The sequence below is a fragment of the Accipiter gentilis genome, unplaced genomic scaffold (genome assembly GCF_929443795.1).
Source record: "Accipiter gentilis unplaced genomic scaffold, bAccGen1.1, whole genome shotgun sequence".
Classification (NCBI taxonomy): domain Eukaryota; kingdom Metazoa; phylum Chordata; class Aves; order Accipitriformes; family Accipitridae; genus Astur; species Astur gentilis.
Genome location: NW_026060936.1, coordinates 74,484 through 92,005, shown reverse-complemented (window position 1 = coordinate 92,005; position 17,522 = coordinate 74,484). Strand labels below are relative to the sequence as shown.

At 47.2% G+C, this 17,522-nt stretch overlaps 1 long non-coding RNA gene across 1 annotated transcript; it reads right to left on the bottom strand.

Moving 5' to 3' along the window:
* Positions 1-358: 358 nt before the first annotated feature.
* Positions 359-1,414, bottom strand: LOC126037124 (uncharacterized). The gene is made up of 3 exons (XR_007505517.1): positions 1,329-1,414; positions 703-807; positions 359-432 (listed from the first exon to the last, which is right to left on the bottom strand). It is a non-coding gene; the product is annotated as an uncharacterized LOC126037124 (long non-coding RNA).
* Between the last annotated feature and the right edge of the window lie 16,108 nt (positions 1,415-17,522).

The window sequence follows — 17,522 nt, the reverse complement described above, 5'->3', positions numbered from 1 at the left end:
CCAAACCAGACCAAAAACCCAGTCGTGATCAAGAAGAAAGTGGAGAATGCATCAAATATAACAGAAAATTATTTTGGACATTCCCAGTTTACATTTGGAAAAAAGAGAAGGAAAACAAAGAGGAGGAATTAGGTATTAAAAGAAGAGCACTGAATGATAAAGCAGTAGCAGTCCCTCTACCACTACAAACCCACACCCCCACACGCACGTACGCACACAGACTTAACACCACCAAACTCCCCTTGACTGTGACGTTCCCCTCAGCTTGCTGGTCTAGAGATACTGAATGCCTGAAGCACACCAAGGATAACTGAAAACATCTGCATGGCTTTAATGGGAATCCTCCAACTGAAACAAAGCACCTTCTCCCTCTGTCTGCGTTGGCACATCCCCGAGTCACGCTCTCACTCCTCTCCTTCAAAGTCAAGATTCCTAAACGTGAAAAGCGGGAGTGGGGAAAGGCGAAGGGAAGAGAAAAAGAGGGAGAGCATCATCAGCGGAAGACCTGCCAGCTGCTGCTGATTCAGCCCTGTTCGGGGGACCACCCCAGCAGAGAGGAGCTGGTTTGCATGCCACAGACCTCCCTGCCTGTTCCCAGGGACAGGCCATTTGCTCAGCCTTGCCGGCCAAAGCGTGGGAAAAGCGTAGGTGTGCGCCGTCGCTTGCAGAGGAGCACGGTCACGTTCACGTGCAATCCTTTACCTTTTTCCTCCCTGGATTCAAAGGGTTTCTGTCTTCAAAGTGAGAGCCTTCCATACGGTCATTTGTGACATTTCATCCAGGATAACAATCTCAGAAGGATCAGTCCTGCAATAAATATTTTACATAGCAATCCGTGATTATGGGAACTGATGCCACCAAGGGCATTAGCATCAGCAAGAGGAACAGCGGAGCCCCGAGAATCAAAGCTCTGCATAAGTGTGGGAGGTTTTGCTGGATGAGGAGTTTTGGGAGGCAAGCCCGGGAGCTGCAGAGCAACAGCTCTGTGCAAAGGCTCTTGCTGGGGCTTAGCCCCGGTCCGGGTTCCTAAGCCACTGCTGGTACAGATCACGCCTGCAACTCCTCATGTGTTAAGTATGAGGATCTCCAGCTACCGTAAAAGCACTGATGAGGCAAGGTTTGGGGGTCAAACGCGAGTGCTGCAGCCACTCTGCTTGCGGTCAGAGCCTTGCAATCACTTCCTGCAGCCCTGCCCCCAAATTTGATTTTCCCACCAAGCTGCCTGCTGGTTTCTGTGCGATGCCCCACAAAGAGGCAAGTGGAGAAAACTCTGCCAAACACCTTCAAGCTAATCTTGCCGGGGTTCCTGGCGCTTGGTGGAGCTTTACCTGTCACTGCTTTGCTTTGGGATATCCACGTCACTGGTCTTCCCCACGTTCAGCTGAACTGAACTTGCAGCAGCAGCAGCTTCCATGGCCCTCCTGGACTCCTGATGTAAAAAAGGGACAAATCACGTTCTCTGTCTTTGATCAAAGTGGAGATAAGCTGAATGCCCAGCACAAACTTAGCAGTCTGCCCTCCGCTTCTGCCCCTTGGCAGCTATAGGTATTAGTGCAGCAGGGGAGAAACCGTTCACTCCAAAGATTTCGGGGCAGGGGGACTGTGTGTTCAAAACATGATTATGAGCAAGTCTTGCCAGCAGCAGCAGCTGCAGCAGCATCTAATAATAATCATCATAATGATAATGACCTTTGTGAAAAAGGACTCGTTTTAAAAATTACACCTGTATTCAAGCGTTCAGCTCACTGCTACTTGAGGAAACAAAGGTTACAAAAGTTACAGGCTATTGGGATCTATTTCGATTGAGTGCTGATCTTCCCCCAACATTTCCAGACAAGCTGTAAGAGAAACAGGCAATCTCACAGACACACGGAGATGTCCAGCCCCGAGGACACAGCAAGCCTTACCTCTTCTTCTTCTCCAGCTTCATTTCTGGCATCGTCCAACTTCTTCTTCCTTTCTGGCATAAGGTCATCCAGAAAGCTGAGCTCTCGCTTTGAGAAGCAGAAATCCATCGCTTTCCGGACAAATACGAGAGCCAAAACCTTCATGAATAAGAGGGAAGATGCGGCGAGCTCAGAGACGATGCCACCTCTCACTCCAACGCTGCAAACACCCCGCTGCCGAGCGGTGGCAGCTCTTACCATCATGGGAAAGATGATGGCGGCACGGGACACCTTGATGGTCCAGAGCAGGACGAGGCAGGTCAGCTGGATCGCCGTGAAGAAATGCACCTTTCGCAAGGGCACGTGCCGCAGGTAGATGAAATCCGGCTGGTGCTTCGCTGGCATCCAAAACAGCTTCAAGCGATCAAAGAACTGCGAAATAAAAGGGAAAGGTTGCCACCTTGGGACTGCGGCAAGTTTCTGGCCCTCTCGAGACGTGGAGGCACTTTGCAGCATCTCGCTTGCCGTCAGAAATCCTGGATCCCACTGCATTCCTCCTGGGAGCAGCACCCATTTTCCCTTCGCTCCATCTAGCAACCGGCTTGCCCCTGAGAGCTGCCCACCAAACGGCAACTATGCCATGCCATTCCATTATTAGCATTTCTCGGCCCACTGAATCCCCCCATGAGGATTTCCACCAGTGGTAGAAACTGCCTTCCCTTTGCACCAAATTCCCCCGCTTTTCACGTAACCAAACACTGACCTGCCCTAAACCCTGCAACAGAGAGCGCTGAACTTGCCTGGTCCTCCCATACCTCCTGTGCCTCCACCAATCTTTTTCTTACACAAAAGAGTTTCATTGCTTGCTCTGCGAGAAGTTTTTCCCATGCCACTGCTTTTTTCCCTGCTGCTACAGAGACAAAATACCAGGGAGCCGACATGCTGCACGCTGTAAAAGAGTCCGTACCTGAATTCCTCTGAGCGACGACACACCCATGTAGAGAAAGACGCCATAAAGCACAGGCATTGGTATAAACTGGGGGGGGGAAGAAAAAAAAAAAGAAAGAATGCAATCGTTTCTTTTTCTGTATTGCATTTTCAGTATTACCACCCTCTTCCACAGGCACTGCCTAAAATTGCTTGAAGCTTTCCAGCTTCCATTCAGGCTTAGAGATGGGTCAGATATTAACCATTGTTTTGCCATTTTGTGCGCACGAGTGAGCTAAGGCTCTGCTTTAGGCTGAACTTGGGAGTTATCTCTCCTCAGAATAATCCTATTTTCCAGAAAGGTTGGAGGAAAATAGGCGATTTCACCCGTGCTACCCTATGCCGCATTCTCTGGCGGTAGAAGAAACACTTCTGCCTATTCTTGGGGCAACAGGCAAAGGCCACAGGCCTCCTTTTAGCCTAGAGACAAGATTACTTTGTGGGAGGAACGTGCAAGGAAGCCCACAGGGATGACCTCAGTGTGTTTAGCTCCTGGGAACGGCTGCTCCGCGGCATTTGGGGAGCAAATTGCAGCCACTAAAGGGCTGCCTGTTTGAAACAGAGCAGATGTGCTCGTCTGAATATGCTCAACTGTAACCCATAAACATGGGTGGGCCTGAAAGACACCCAAAAATTCAAGCAGTTGCGTTGCTTGCTCGCCTCGAGCACACCAAACGGGGGCCTGAAGGGCTGCAAAACCTAACCGAGGCTGGTTCCCACCGTTGGTCAAGCCCCAAGGGTTGGGACCACCTCCTCCTCCTCCGCTCCACAACTAACTACTCAGGCCTGCAGAGAGGGGACTGTTTTTCTGTAACCTCCAACAAGCTCACGGTTGTTGGGTGGTTTGCATTTTCCTCTCACCTTTAACACGGAAGTGAAGAAGACAGAGCAGCCCATGAGCACAAAGATCAGCAAGCCAGTGACTCTCTGCTCTCGTATCCCCAGCAACTTGGGTTGTTCTCCTGGAGCTGAGCAGTCAGACTCTACTTTGAGGCTATTCACGTGGGTGATGGACAGGACGGTCGCAGCCACAAACCAGGGCAGCCCCATCACAGAGCACACCCCGAGCATCACGGCCACCACAAAAAGGTCCAGGTGGTACCCGCATCCTTTCTGCAGGCAGGAAAACAAGAAACAGAGCATCCCATAGCACAAGAGCAAGGATAACGTCGCAAGTCAGACTCAAACCCTGCTCGAGCACAAGTCAACTTCTTCAGAATTCAAAACAAGAAATGGAAACAAGCAAGGGTGTATGCAGGCTTTGCACAAGCACCTGGCATGAAAATCTGGCAGGAGTTCAGACACAATGGATATGCAGAGCTTGTGCATTAAATGCTTCTCCAAAAAACAACAAGCCACAACCCAAAAGCACCAAACCATTTTTTCCACTCACAAAGAAAACTGTACCACTTTCAAGGAAGGTGTGACTCTGAGTTATCCCTGGCAGCGCATCAAAACAATTCATTCCCCACACCTGCTGCTGCTGCCATTTTAAAACAAAAACGCAGTTCTCTATTGCTCCAAGATTAATTTGCTCCCCCAAAAGGTTGCTCATCTATACTGCCCTGTCACTTGCTCCCTGCATCATCGTTAATCCAGGAGAGCATCCTGCCACGCAGCCTGACCTTGTCCCAAACCAATGCCTTCAGAAAGCATCGGGAATAAGAGCTTCTCCCCAGACCTGCAGCCCAGAAGGGGCTGGGGTCATCTCTCGCAGGCCCTTACCTTCAGCTTGTGCTCCTTCCTGTTCACAATAACGGCACTGATCTGCTGGTCCATGAATATCAAGATGGTGCAGAGCAGAGCTGGGACGAGCGCAGCCAACACCGTCCACCAAGGGTTGGGTCCTATGGGGTTGATGAACCACCCGCGGTCGTCTCTGGTAGGCTGCAACAAAGCCCACACATCAGCATCGTCTCCCAGCCCAGGCACTCCACTGGCTTTCATTTTCCCCTCCCTCCTTGTGTCAGAGCACCTCCCAGCCCTGGCTTCATGTCCCCCTCTCCCGGGGGCTTCAGCAGTGCCAGTCTCCTCCTTGCAAGCAGCTCTAGATACTTCCCCTGTAGGTATCTAGTTTTGGGGCCATCTTCTCGTTTCCAGGAGGAAGCAAGGCACTTGGAGGTGGAAGAGGAGATGGTCACACCACCAGCATCTCCTCCAGACTCAGCCCTGCCCTGCCCCGGCATCACCTTGTGACACCCCCACGTGCCAAAACACCCCGTTACCTTGAACTCATGGGGGACCTGGAGCTTCGGCGATGGGATCCCAACCACAAAGTCAAGGAGCACCATGATGACGATGGTGAGGAAAACAGCAAAGTCGCTCACTGTGGACCGTACCTGGGGCGAGAAACCAGAGGTGAGAGGGGCATGGCAAACAGGGCCGTAACGTGAGATGCAAGAGTTGCAGACATCCACAACATTAAGGCTGCTTAACCAAATCCCACCACCCCTCTGAGCACATGCAGCCTGATCCCTTGCTTAGATACTGCTGCTGTGTTTGTCCCTGTGAGATCTGGGGTCAGACAATAAAAAAAAGCTTAACTAGGCCAACAAGGGTTGGTTTAAGTCAAAATCTAAAAATAATAATAATAATATTAAAAATAAGAAAACACATGTCTGCCACTACAGCTACACTCACAGCTACAATGGCAACAAGGCACTGAGGCATCCTTTAGTCCTCAAAAGGAAGCTCCTCATTCGAATCTACTTTCCACTCGAGCACATAATGCGCAGAAGGTAGGGGAAAAAAAACAAACCGAAACCCCCAACCCCCAAAACTTTGGGAAACCTGACTTCCTACTACCTGAGGAGAAGAAAAAAAATTAAAAAAAATCAAACCCCAAAAATCTTCAATCTGGGGCAGGTCACGAGGCAGGTGGGAAACGCTACGATGATTTTGCACTCATGGAAATGAGTGTGGGACATCCAAGCTCTTGGAGAGCTTGGCCTCCAAGGCCAACGTTTCCCAGCTTGACCAAGGCAGGGCAAATACTGCTTAGTGCTCCAGGAAAGCCATTTTGGGAAACGAGTGCGGAGATGGACACTGGCCACCTCCTTCTACTTACTCTGGTTGGAAAGTAGCGGCTGGTTTTAAACTTCTTCAAGAAGCTTGACAGGGCAAAGGTGGCGAAGAAGAGGATGCAGCACCAGAAGAATACATCAGGGGCGTAGGGGCCGTCGCATCCACAGGCAGGTCCTTGAAACTCCCCACGCAAATACTGACATTCCTGGAGAAACAGAGCGTCAGGACACAAAGGCAGTGCACGTGCGGCAGGGAAACCTCGCATAGCTAGGGGGTTTTGAGGATCTTGGTCCAAGATCCACGACCCTGTAACTGCTCCTACCAATGGAGATTTATATTTAATGAGCAGCAGCAGCTGAACAAGTGACACATCGAACTACACAGCGGAGAAATGAGATGTGAGGAGACACCATACGCTAGTAACACATTACAAGAAACACTCATCCAGGTGACACTCTTCCATCAGTTGCTTGCATTCATAGCACTGTGTTTCCTTAACTGCATCTGGCTTCAGTCCTCACATCTTCCCGCAAAAAACAACATGCCAGGCTCTCCCAACCCTGTGAAGAAAACCTCATCAGCTTTCCTAACTAAAAAGTAATTCTTTTAAAAATTATTTTTAAACCTGAAAAGGACTAGGATTCACAGGACTAGCATCATTACATTCACTTCACAGTCCTCCTCAAAATGGGAGAACAAAAGATAATTGACATGACAAACGCCACAGTTACAGACGTTCCTTCCTGGGGGTGCAGTTCGCACACCTAGGAGCTCATGCATGCACGAATGGGTGACGCCAGGCAGCAGCCTTCTTACGTGCCTCTGACCTCAGGAAGAAACAGATAGCATGAATACTTTTACTCCATTTGCATCCTGAGGACCAGAGATGAAGCCCAAGATTTGCCTAGATGACACAGTCAGTTCCTTTAAGGGATGAAATTGTTCGTTTGAGTTTGGCTTCAAGGACTCCCACAGCTGGCGATTAACTAAGAGGTATGCTACAGCGAGGAGCCCGACACACAGACTGCAGGACAACTCATCACGCCAGGCCTCTGAGCTTGCAGTTCTCCGCAGGGCCCGGTGCTGCCTGAGCAGGTGGATGGACTTCCCAGTTCCAGAAATACAAGCTCGTGAATCAAACCCTCCTCAAGCACGCAGGCAAAACTGGCTGCGCTTTAGCGAAGCAAACCAACAACGAGGCTTCCTTTGTTTGGGTGCCTCCAGTCTGACGATGCTCTGGGCTACTTTCTCTTCCTGGCAGCAACAGGAATAAGTTGCTCTCATACCTACCAGCTTCTGACAGAGAAAGAGGATGATCTCGTTCTTGCCTGCTAGGACCAGGGGTGGCAATAACGCAGTCTGCCGAGACTGGAAGGGGATGCCTTGGAGGCGGAAACACGCGGGTGTTCATTACTCCTGGGCACTCGGAATCACGGGAGGAGATGATGCCGAAAGGCCTGATCCGATTCACAAACTGACGCACCTTAGGACTGAAAAGGCTTCTCCTTCCACTAACTTACTTTTCTCTGCAACAACAGCCTCAGGAGAGTAACTTCTCCGTAACCCTTTACACTACAGCAACTACAATACTTAATCCTAATGTACCTTACAAGAAAACTACTGCCGTCTTCTCTACTAGAGGGCCAACGCTGCTGCGCCTGTAAGGAGCGCTTTACATTTTATTAACCTTTTGAAACAACGCACTAGCTTCCCTTGCAATCGCATTACGTGGGCTTCCTGGGACTTTATATATGCACGTTCGTTTTCTCTGGCTAAATCAGATTTGGAACGCAGGGGTGGCCATCTGAAAACACTGCAAAACATTCTTTTTACATACATCAGTTCTCTGGTGAAGGCAACAACTGAGGAGGATCTTCAGCTAATGTAAAACTGCGAAGCTCAGAGGAGTCGTACTCCAGCTAAAGATCTGCGCACTACTAGGCAGGAATGTCAAATTAAGCAATGCCCAACAGATACAAGTCATTGGACCTTTTCTTTTACAAGTAGGAAAGAAAGGGTACACAGAAAGATAGTGGTCTGTAGAAAATGCATGTAAATCATCAAGATTTCCAAGGATTACTCGAATCGCTTCCTGGAGAGGCCAAAACAAGAAAGGAAGGAAGAATATTAACAAGATAGCCACAATCCCACTGCCAAGTACAGTTTTCAGGCTTGGGAAAAAAAAAAATAACATTACAGTTTGCAGGAGTCATGGAAGAGCAGGTTCCAGATATTTTGCTTTTCCTCCTCCCCTTCTTCCCCCTGCTCCCTCCCATCACCTTAGAGCACGCTGCCCTAACAGATTCACAGAAACTGAAGTGAACGAATATCTTAACCCTGAATTAACATAGAAGCAATACTATGGAGAGTGGAGGTGTGCTTTTAAATTTAACAAGTTCTACATTTAAGAAGCCTCCTCCTTGCCAGCACAACACATGCAAGTATTGACCTGTTTCAAAAATAAACATATTCCCCTTTTTCGGAATATTGACCCAATTCAGTTACAAAGGAACTGTAATTCAGCCCCAACAAACTCCTGCTTTATAAACGGGAAACTTTTTCTAGGAATACCTTTTGTTGGGAAGTGGCTTGCTGAAAAAGGACATGGGCCTGTGGAAAAGTTGTGCGAGCAGAGTTCTGTGTGAAAGAATGTCAGTTTGAGCAACAAGACTAGGCCTTGGCTGAAAATAGCTGGCTTTACTGATATTGGGAGAAAAACAACAGCTGGTCTCGCTGTTATCAGGAGAAAGACAGGGACGGTGTGACCTTGGCATAACTTCACAAGTAACTTTTGAAGAAGTTCTCATGAGAAAGTTACTGAACACGCGTAGCTGCCAACCACAAGTGGGTGTGTTTTAGTAATGAATAAACATTAGCAATGTACCAATCATATTAGGACTAGTAGGCATAATTATCGCAAACTGTATAAATATGAGCTATCCGTGCAAATAAAGTTGAATCACTTCTATCACTCATATTGGGTCGACTTATGTGCATTCCTCCGCCGCTCCAACAAATGGCGCCCGAACGGGGACCGAAGAAAGGGGAATTGGAGCGACGGACACTGAGAAGCACCGGTAGCAGCGACCGGGGGGCAAAAGATTAACCGAACGCTGATCGTCTTGGTTGGTGTGTTAACTCTCGTGCCTGGACCGTCCAAAAGGGGTTCGCCGTCAGTGAGGGCTACTGGAAAAAGGCTGCAAAGACTTTTTAACCGAGCTGCCTTAATCAAGGTAGCACCCAGGAGTATCAAGAAGCCGGCCGGCAATGGATCAAGAGGTAGCCCTAAAATTATTACAATGCTTTTTAGAAAAGCGGGGAGTAAACTGCATTAAGCAAATTTCGGGGTTAGTCACGCTGGGTCGCGTTAAGGGATGCTTTAAGAATCCGGATTTATTATTTAAGGAGAGTGAATGGCGTAGATTAGGAGACGTATTATGGGATATGGTAACTGATGATGATAAATCAGCTAAAAAACTAATGAAGCAAGGACAGAAACCTTTCAATTAGTGTGGGTACAGCTTTTGAGCTTAGTACCTGGAATGCTATCGGAACCTCCCTATGGGATGAAATTAGTGACGGGTCTAAAGAAGTTAAAGATCTTGTAACTTTACGGAAATTGATTAAGACAACTCTGTAAGAAATGAAAGCAGATCGTAAAGCGTCTGCGTCTGCTTTTGCTGCTCTCTCTCTCCAACCGCAAGCGAAAGGGAAAAGCGGGGAGAAAAACATAATGCAGCGAGAGAGACTTTTTGGAGCTTGTTCGCCTACTCTCGTGCCCTTGACTTCTGCTCCACTCCCTGGGACTGCCGATATTAATCAGCCATCCGACAGTTCCCAAGCCTCCCTAACCGTACGATTAAAGGAAACCCTACAGAATCAGGGAGTGAGTAAAAATCTGCCTACGAAAAACCAGCCCTCAGATACCACCGTTCAACATGAACAAATTATACCTAGCATACACCCTGATTCAAATAATGCAAACAAGGACTTGGCTACTCTAATAATAGAACAAAAAGAGACAATGTTAGAATTGTTAAAGGAAATGGGGAAAAGAGACGGGGAAACCAACCGCACCCGTGACAGACGCGGAGCCGCCTGTAATAGCCGCTGCAGAAGAAAGGCAGAGACATTGGAGGGGTGTAATAACAGATGCCATTATAGAAGGGACTATGCTCTAAGCATTCCCAGTTATTGCATCAAATGGACAGAAAAAATGGGAGGTGTTTGACTGGAAGGTCATTCAGAAATTAAGGAATGCTGTGAGTCAGTAGGGAATCAAATCTGCGTTAACTCACCAAATACTGCAATTCATTTTTTCTGCTGATACGCTGATACCTCAAGATATTAAACAGCTAGCACAGTTGATTTTGACACCCGCCCGAATGTTAGTGTTTTTCTGGCAGTGGGAGAAGCTCTGTGATAGGGAACAAGCAACATCACGACAACAAACAGATCCCCTATGGGGAGTAACCATGCAGATGCCGATGGGTACTGGACCCTTCGCATCAGGGAACGCTCAGTTACAATGTGTCACTGAGGTTCATCATCTATCACAGATCTTGGCGTATCAAGCTTTTCTTACCGTACCAGACAATATGTACAGCCATGCTTTTACCCAGGTGAAACAGGAGAATACAATTTATGACCACCCTGACATGAACGAGGGCATGAAAGAAAACACGTTCAAAATACTCGCTTTTGAAAATGCTACTGAAAAGACACGCAAAGCATTGTGTAATTTGCCGAAAAATGCAGACATCGTTGATATGATAGAATACACGGATCGATCAGTGGACTCACAGAAAGTAGCCTATGCTGCCACAGCTCTCCAAGGAGCTACAAAGAAACACAAGGCCAGTAAGACACCCTTGGTCAAGTGTTCTAACTGTGGCAAACGTGGACACATTAGGAGCAAATGTACAGGTACTGTTAACAGTAAGTGCTGCAACAAGTGTAAGAAAGATAACCATACCACCAAGAATACAGGAAGAAGGGAAACTTTACACCGACTGCGAAGGCCCCTCGCGCGACGACACGAATGCAAGGGGCTTGAGCTGCCAGCCCTCAGGCAGCCTCGCAACCACCAGATCCGCCACCGCAGGAAGCTCCAGAGTGGATGTGGAAACCGCAGTCAACATAAAGGGACCATTGGGGTTTGGACTTAGTGCATTTTTAATGGGGCAATCTTCAACAGCTCTAGAAGGAATTCTGGTGCTCCCAGGGCTTATTGATGCAGATTATTGTGGGACTGTGAAAATTATGATTCATGTTTTAATCCCTCCTGTTTCTATTCCTAAAGGTACCAGAATAGCACAATTAGTTCCATTCAGGTCGTGTGTTCCGAACCCAGGTGAAGTACAACGTGGAGATGGTGGATTCGGCTCCACAGGGAAACCGCAGGTATACTTTGCCATGGACGCAACAAGAGGTAAACCAGAAAAGGTAGTGCAATTGGAAGGGCCCGATGGAGTTGTTGTCAAGAAACCGATGACAATCAATACAGGTGCTGATGTTATGATTATTTCACAATGCATTTGGCCTCCATCATGGCCATCGATCAATCCAAACTTTGGTATTGCAGGGATAGGGGGCACACAAGCCACCTTAGTAAGTCAGCTACCAATTACATTTGTGTTCCCCGATAGTGAACACATTACGACGTGTCCGTATGTCATGACTACCCCAACTGAATTGTTTGGCCTCGTAGGCCATGATTTATTGAGCCAAATGAAGGCAATGTTAGTGACGCATCCTTTTTAGGAGCGGTCACTGAGGGGTAGCCGATTCTGAAAATTAACTGGAAAACAGATGAACCTGTTTGGATTGATCAGTAGCTGCTAAATTCTGAAAGGCTACTAAAAATACAAGGGTTAGTTGAGGACCAGTTGAGAGCGGGACAAGTTGTTCCTTCTACTAGTCCATGGAATACATCAATATTTACCATTCCCAAGAAAAGTGGGAAGCGGAGACTGTTACATGATCCCAGAGCTGTGAATGTGGTGATGCACAGTATGGGAGCCCTGCAGCCAGGTTTGCCATCTCCAGTTATGCTTCCAGAAGAATGGGATTTGTTAATTATAAATCTAAAAGATTGCACCCAGATGGCGCTGAACGGTTCGCCTTTTCGGTACCATCGATTAACAAGGCAGAACCCTATAAGAGATACCATTGGGTCATGTTACTGCAATGAATGCGCAATTCCCCCACGATGCGTCAGGTGTATGTGGCCTGGGCATCAGAGCCTGTAAGAAAGCAGTTACCTCAGTAACTTGCCACAGGATGAGATTTTAACTCAATTGCAGGACATCTTAAGCCATCGCGGAGTAATAATCACTCCTGAAAAGGTGCAAAAGGCAGCACCTTGGAAGTATTTGGGGTGGCACATAAATGCTAGCAATGTTAAACCTCAGAAGGTTCAAATAACATGAGAAATTTCAATGTTACATCATGTCCAGAAGCTTGTGGGAGATATCCAGTGGGTGCGGAATCTTTGCGGTATCACTAATGGCAATATGACCCCTCTGGTAGAACTCTTGGGTATGAGAACACTGTGCAGATGAGAAACGGGAAATGACAGAGTTGACCAATTGGTTGCAGCGCCACGGGAGCCTCCTCCAGGGAATCGTTTTCAACAAAGCATGGCAATCGCATGCGTTCTTGCACCAACCCGCTAGGATGTTAGCAAAGCAATTTGACTTACCACTTACTGATGCCCAAGGTATCGTTAAAGCATGCCCTGATTGTCAAAAGGAAGGGCTCGGCTTGGGCTGTGGGGTTAACCGACGAGGTCTTTTGCCATTGCAGTTGTGGCAAATGGATTTCACCCATGTCATGTGGTTTGGTGCAAAGCGTTCTGTGCATGTGTGTATTGATACCTATCCTGCTGCCATGTGGGCCACGGCACGAACTGGAGAAAAGGCCTTACATATTGAATGACATCTTCACGCTTCTTTTGCAGTACTGGGTGTGCCTCAAGAAATTAAGATGGACAACGGCCCAGCCTATGGTTCTACACGATTTGCTCGATTTTGTAATTTGTGGGGAATTCACCACGGTACCGGTATTCCACATCTTCCCACAGGACAGGCTATTGTCGAATGGGCCAACCAAACCCTAAAAGAACATGCTGCAAAAACAAAAGGGGGGAACCCAGGGCTTACTCCCAGAGGAACGATTGGCCAAAGCCTTATTTGTGCTAAATTATCTTAGATTGACAGGTGATCACAAAGACCCACCAATGGTAGTGCATCATGTTCTTTTACAGGCAGAAAGGACGCAACAAAGTACAGGAATCATGGTAATGTCTAAGGACCCAGAATCCAGGAAATGGTGCAGATCAGCAGAAGTAAAACTTACTGGGAGATCCTGGCTAAGTGGGACAAGCCATGGCTTCGCACTGATGCTGGACCCGGAATTGTTCCAATGGCGACTGGCACGGCACCGGCGGGTGCTGGAGCCACTGATCTGACAGATTCTAACTAATAGAGTATTACCAGTGGACACGGAGTCCTTCAGAGAGGTTTTCAGAACAGCGTGCCTTATTGTATATAGAACCTGCTTTAGGTAAAAAGTGTGTAAAGCATAATTTGATTAAACATAGTGTGATTACGGGAAGACAGTGTGGGGTAAAAGTTAGTTAAAGCCAAAATTAGGGGTAAGGTCTATTTCCATTAATAACCTGGGAACGAGGTTGATTGTGTTTCCACAGATACAGGCCCACGATGGACTCCTGTTCGATTTGCATGACCATCATCATCTGGAGCATCATAGATGATGTGGCAATATGAATACTACCTCAGCCAAAAACTAATGTATAGGTCACCTTGGCTAACATAACAGGTCAAGATTCTCTGTGCATCGCAACTGTATCGTAAAGCCCATGAACCAATAGACAAGATGGCTATGACTCGTGCAGCGCGCCTGGCCAGCGAGCGCATGCGTCATAGATTGCAACCGAGGCGGACTTTTGGCACCCGCTGGCCACGTGTGCTAAAACCCGTTCCTCTGCAAATGTATAAATACTGGGATTTTCCGAAGAGCATCGGGCTGGTGTACAGTGAGGCCATCGTTGCCTCTGTGGGGACGCCCACGGAAAGCTGGCACCTACCGATTGCTGGGCTGAGTTCGTGGAGCAAGATGGCACAAGAATGTATAGATGGTTCATTTTCCTCATGGTCTGGGTCATTAGGGGTAACGGGTTGGCTCAAAGAATTATGGGCATTATTGTAGTTACTGTGATTTTAGCTATTGTAATAGTTTTACCTTGTTCAGCTTATTAAGGAAAATGGCATCCCAAGTTATTAAGCAAGCCTGGACTGCTCAAAAACAAAAAGAGGGAGAAAGATTTAAACGGAGACCTACAGTGGATTCAACCTTGTTGTGGTATTACAAATACAGACTTACAGCCGCTGCTGGATTTATTGTGGGGCAGCAGTACCTTAACTTCTACAAGACAACTAAGTGCACCGGGATGGCAAGCCTTGGCAGCAATTGGACAAAAAAAACAAAACAAAACAAAACAAACAAAAAAAAAAACCACAACAAAAAAACCCCATCACATCCTCCATGTCTGGCAGATACGTTCCTGATTTACCCATAAATTTGAAACCTTATGCTGAGATTGATATCGAACACACTGACTGTAGTAAGCAGCATGACAGTGACACCGGTGATTGATCCACATCGGTTAACACCATGGGACAGTAAGAATGTTTGGGTGTCACTAGCTAAAGCTATTAATCAAACCTCTTTTTGTGTGCTTATGTATTTTATTAGGTATAATGTTGTTTTTACTGTGTTTAATTAATTGTGTTCACAGATCTTTGCAAAGGGCAATACAGCAGGTGTTAAAATTTTACCTCAATCTATATACAAACAAATAGATTGGCTGAAGAAACATACACAGAGATCCAGCAAGAAACTAGTTGGTTTGATGGAGTGTTACAATCAATATTCGGCGGGATAACACTATGGGTAATGTCATTGATTAAGGAAGCCTTATGATGGTTGGGTATATTGATATTAATCTGTGTAATAGTTAGAATTCCGTATGGGTGCATGATAAAAGGAGTCTCAAAGCTGACACACCAAGCTCTACTCGCACAAAAAGAAAAAGGGGGAATTGTTGGGAATTGGCTTCATGAAAAAGGACATGGGTCTATAGAAAAGCTGTGCGAGCAGAGTTCTGTGTGAAAGAATGTCAGTTTGAGCAGCAAGACTAGGCCTTGGCCGAAAATAGCTGGCTTTGCTGATATCAGGAGAAAAACAGGGACAGTGTGACCTTGGCATAACTTCATAAGTAACTTTTGAAGAAGTTCCCATGAGAAAGCTACGGAACACGCATAGCTGCAAATCACAAGTGGGTGTGTTTTAGTAATGAATAAACATTAGCAATTTGCCATTGTTGTCCAGGCCCATTGCCTTTTGCAGTCTGGCCCATTTCCAGCTTGGGGGTGCTCTTAGGATTAGTCTGGAGGCAAAGATCACACTGTTGTGCGATCACACTGCCTCACCGTGGCGTATAAATTCCTAGCCACAATTTCTCCTATCAGATGATTATACAGGGCTTCTGTTCCCCAATGTCTTTTCCTATGTTCCTCCCCTATCAAATGCCATAATAAGCAAGAGGGAACGATTAGCTTTCCCTGTGGGGTATGAGCCCACCCCTCTTCATTATATGACCCTTCTAAACCTGTAATGAGCTTTTGATCTTCCTTAGTATATTCTGGCTTACCTTCTAGGGAAATCCACCTATCAGGAATTAAGGCCCCTTCTGTTTTTACCTGTGTTTTGGCCACTTGTTTTGCCTCTCTGTCCGCCAGCTCGTTCCCTTTTTCCAAATCTGAGCTCGCTTTCTGGTGTGCCTTAATATGCATAATTGCTACTTTCTTAGGGAGCTGGACAGCTTCCAGTAACTTCAGAATTTCTTCTGCGTGTTTGATATTTTTCCCTTGAGAACTCACTAGTCCTCTCTCCTTCCAAATTGCTCCACGTGCGTGTACAACTCCAAAGGCATATTTTGAGTCTGTATAAATGTTCACAACTTTGCCCTGGGCCAATTCCAGGGCGCGGGTTAGAGCAATTATTTCTGCCTTCTGTGCGGAGGTGTTCCTGGGCAAAGCCCCCGATTCTATTACCTCTTGGCTGGCAGTGACGGCGTATCCCGCGTGTCGATTACTGTTTAGGACGTAACTGCTTCCGTCTGTGAAGCGAGTTTCCCCGTTTTCCATGGGGCCGTCTTTCACGTCTGGGCAACTGGCGTACGTTGCTTCGATGGTTTCCAAACGGTCACGATGTACCGGTTCTCCTGTGTTCCTGCTGAGAAAAGAAGCTGGGTTGACAATGTTAGCGACTACAATCTCCACGTCATCCCGCGCTACCAATATAGCTTGATATCTCAGGAATCTTTGTGGAGAGAGCCAGTGTCCGCCTTTTGCTTCCGGTACTGCTGATACTGCGTGAGACACCAGAACAGTCATCTTCTGGCCCAGAGTAAACTTTCGGGCTTCCTGTGTATTTAGTATCACAGCCGCAACCGCCCGCAGGCATCCAGGCCAACCTTTTGCAGTCGTGTCTAACTGCTTAGAGAGGTAGGCAACTGCCCATCGATACGGGCCCAGGTTTTGTGCTAATATTCCCAGAGCAATGCCCTGCTTCTCATGGGAGTAAAGAAGAAACAGCTTACTCGCATCTGGGAGTCCTAAGGCCAGGGCCGACATCAAAGCCTTTTTCGGTAGCTCAAAGGCTCGTTCGGTCTCCTTATTCCACTCAAGGTGTTTCTGCTTAGTGGCTGTCAACGCATACAGTGGTTTAACAAGCAATCCGTAATTATAGATCCACAATCGGCACCACCCTGTCATTCCCAGAAAAGTCCATAACTCTTCTACTGTCTGAGGTCTCCCAGTTTGACATATTGCCTCTTTACAGGCCTGTCCCAAAGGTCTTTGTCCCGCACTAATTTCATAGCCCAAATAATTCACTTTGCCTTGCATTACCTGTGCCTTTTTCTTGGATACCCGGTACCCCTGAAGTCCCAGGAAATTCAACAGACTCGCCGCCCACGTCGTACAATCTTTCTCTGTTTTGGTGGCGATCGGGATATCATCCACATACTGCAACAGCTTCCCCTCCTCAGACGGGGTTTCCCAGGATTCCAAGTCTTTCGCAAACCGATTGCCAAAAACGGTAGGCCTATTCTTAAATCCTTGTGGCAAGGCCGTCCAAGTGAGCTGGGTCTTTCGACCGCTCTTGGGCTTTTCCCATTCAAATGTGAGTAAGTTTTGCCTGGCTTCATGGAGAGGGAGGCAAACGAAAGCATCCTTCAAATCTAAAACACTAAACCAAGTCAATTCAGGTGTTAGCACGGTTAACAGGGTCTATGGGTTCGCCGCTACCGGGTAAAGATCTTCAGTTATCTTATTCACCGCCCATAAGTCTTGGACCACCCAATATGACCCATCGGGCTTCCGAACAGGTAATATAGGGGGACTGAATTCAGACTCACACTCTTTTAATAGTCCCAACTGCAAAAATTTTTCTATCACCGGCCGGATTCCTTCTCTGTCTTTCTTCTTTAGGGGATATTGTTTAATTCTTACCAGCTTTTGGCCTTCCTTGATCCTA